This window comes from Penaeus chinensis, chromosome 21, assembly GCF_019202785.1.
Source record: "Penaeus chinensis breed Huanghai No. 1 chromosome 21, ASM1920278v2, whole genome shotgun sequence".
Classification (NCBI taxonomy): Eukaryota; Metazoa; Arthropoda; class Malacostraca; order Decapoda; family Penaeidae; genus Penaeus; species Penaeus chinensis.
In genome coordinates, this window is record NC_061839.1 from 24,290,125 (window position 1) to 24,292,624 (window position 2,500).

The 2,500-nt window shown below is 35.5% G+C and overlaps 1 protein-coding gene across 2 annotated transcripts in view; it reads left to right on the forward strand.

The window, feature by feature from the left end:
* Window positions 1-2,500, forward strand: part of LOC125036546 — a 20,518-nt gene that overhangs the window by 4,238 nt on the left and 13,780 nt on the right. The gene's annotated exons all lie outside the window — the stretch shown is intronic.

The window sequence follows — 2,500 nt, forward strand, 5'->3', positions numbered from 1 at the left end:
AAAAGAGCAATAATTATATTGTGGAAAATTTTGTGATTAAACCTAGTAGGAAATATCATTACGATGTGATTTACACAATACAGTATAACAAAATAGTTGGTCAGTATATTTTTCAAGGCTACCTCTTGTGAAGTATATCTCTCTTGATGAGTCATCACACAATCAATTACAGGTAGCCGGCGAGTGTGATTAAAAAAATCCTCGGTCATATAACCATTATAACAATAGCAATAAAAAACGGTACTGTACAGTATGCTAAGATCGTGGTAAAAATACATGTAATTGCGAAATAGAGCAGCAGATGGAGACTATCATTGTTGGGATCATAGCTCTTTGGACGCATTTTTTATTAATGGAACGTGTAATATATATCTTGTCGTTCATAGGTCTATGTGTAAAGTGTTGTTTGAAATGTCGGTGCTTAGGATGAGTTTCATTTCTTAGGGTCAACGAATGGGTATTTTAATCATTACGCCGTCAATATCATAATACATTTCATTGCATTACCTATCACCAAGGGAGGTTGAAGTAGCCGAAGTAATAATAAGGATATTCGTGGCTGATGACGTTATTATCATCAACAATGATAAAGAAAGGACACTGATTGCAGAAAAGGAACAAAACAACAATGACGATATATATCAACCATTAGATGAAAACCGACAAAGAAGTAACATCTTAAATCGATGGATGTTAGTTCAACCTGAGTTCTTCCAGAAGGGGAAGGAGGGACATTGAGATGGGAAATATAGAATGGTGGGAAAGGCATATACTGGAGTATCCAGGTTCACCGAGTAAAAGATGACCGGTTGAGCGGGAATGACTGTTGTAAACAAACGAACGCTTTCCCAGTGCCAGGTGAAGTAGGGTTATAAGTTCTGTCCCTGTGTTATATATAGATTTGTGTATGTAGAGAACTCGGTTGTGCTACACCTCTCTTGACAAATTTCCTAATCTACAAAATCAATATCCCTGATACAGGTGTTATAGAACTCGGTCGATCTCCTCTAAGCCAACAACAATGTTTAAGAACAGTACCTCCCCAAAAGTATATTATCAATTTCCTTCAGATTGTAAGCATAACAGACCAATATTATGTTCTTATACATGTCCAAGTTGAATAGTAATCAACAGATTCAAGAATTATGCTAACTTCAACAAGAACAAGAACAGTGATGATAGTAAAATGGTGCTAGCAGTAATAATGCTGAAAGTAAAGATGATATTAATAACAATAACATCATCAAGAAGAACAACATCAAGAACAACACAGCAACAATGACAAGGATAATGATAACGATGATGATGGAAGCAAAAACATTAACAAAAACATCATAATAATAGCATCAGTTGTACAAATAATAATATAACAACAATAGCTACACAAACAATTACGAAAGAAGAGGAAAAAAACAATTGTTTTACATATTTTTAACGATATCGCCGACATCTGCTAGCCAGGTGCATTGGCACACCTGCGTTTGTGAACACCTGCCTATATCTCTATAAATCCCTGGGAGATTATTTGTGAGTCCATAGCACGGTGTCTGTTGAAACGTCCCTCGTTGTGATGTTGGGTAAGTCAGCTTTACGGAATATTTTTAGCTATAAAACTGGTCCTAGGAGGTATTTTGACACGCTTCAACCAACTGACATAGTTATAAACTCAAGTTATAAAACTGTGGTTTGGTTCTAGATTACAGTTTTACACACACACACACACACACACACACACACACACACACACACACACACATACACACACACGCACACATATATACACACATACACACACACATATATATGTGTGTGTGTGTGTGTGTGCGTGTGTACGCGCATATATATACATACATACATATATATATATATATATATATATATATATATATGCACACACACACGTGTCTATATATATGTATATATATTTATTTATTACTTTGTTGGTAATACAAGGACAAAAAAATAAATTTCATGTTTAGTTATACAGAAAATATAGGCATCTATGTACTGTCACGATCCATAGTTTCTGACCCCCCCCCCCCCCACCTCTCGCATTACCTTGTATATATGGCTTCATGACAATTTTTACCAAAGATTAGGTCCGCATTGTAGCATAATCATAGTTATAGCAATGACCAAATGAGTTAAAAAAGCATGGAGTGTCTCCCTTTATTCCGATAATATTTGTATACCACTCTTTTGAGTAATAGACGCAGCATAATCACGGCTAAGAACATTACCTGAGTGGAGGCAGTCCATAATTGGTCTACGGCTCTCACTTTGTCCACTAGGGTGTAAATAATGTCTGAAGGGAGCTTCGTGTCTTTAGCTTGTCGGCGTGAGTGTGTTTATGCATTCATTGATCAAATGAATATTTGTTTGGATAATCTTTAACATTTGATTGAGGTATCATTGTTAGTTGCAATATACTGTACCTAACATGATATAATAATCACCGTTTAGACAATCAAGTAAAAAGCTCCCTAGTAATTATACTACA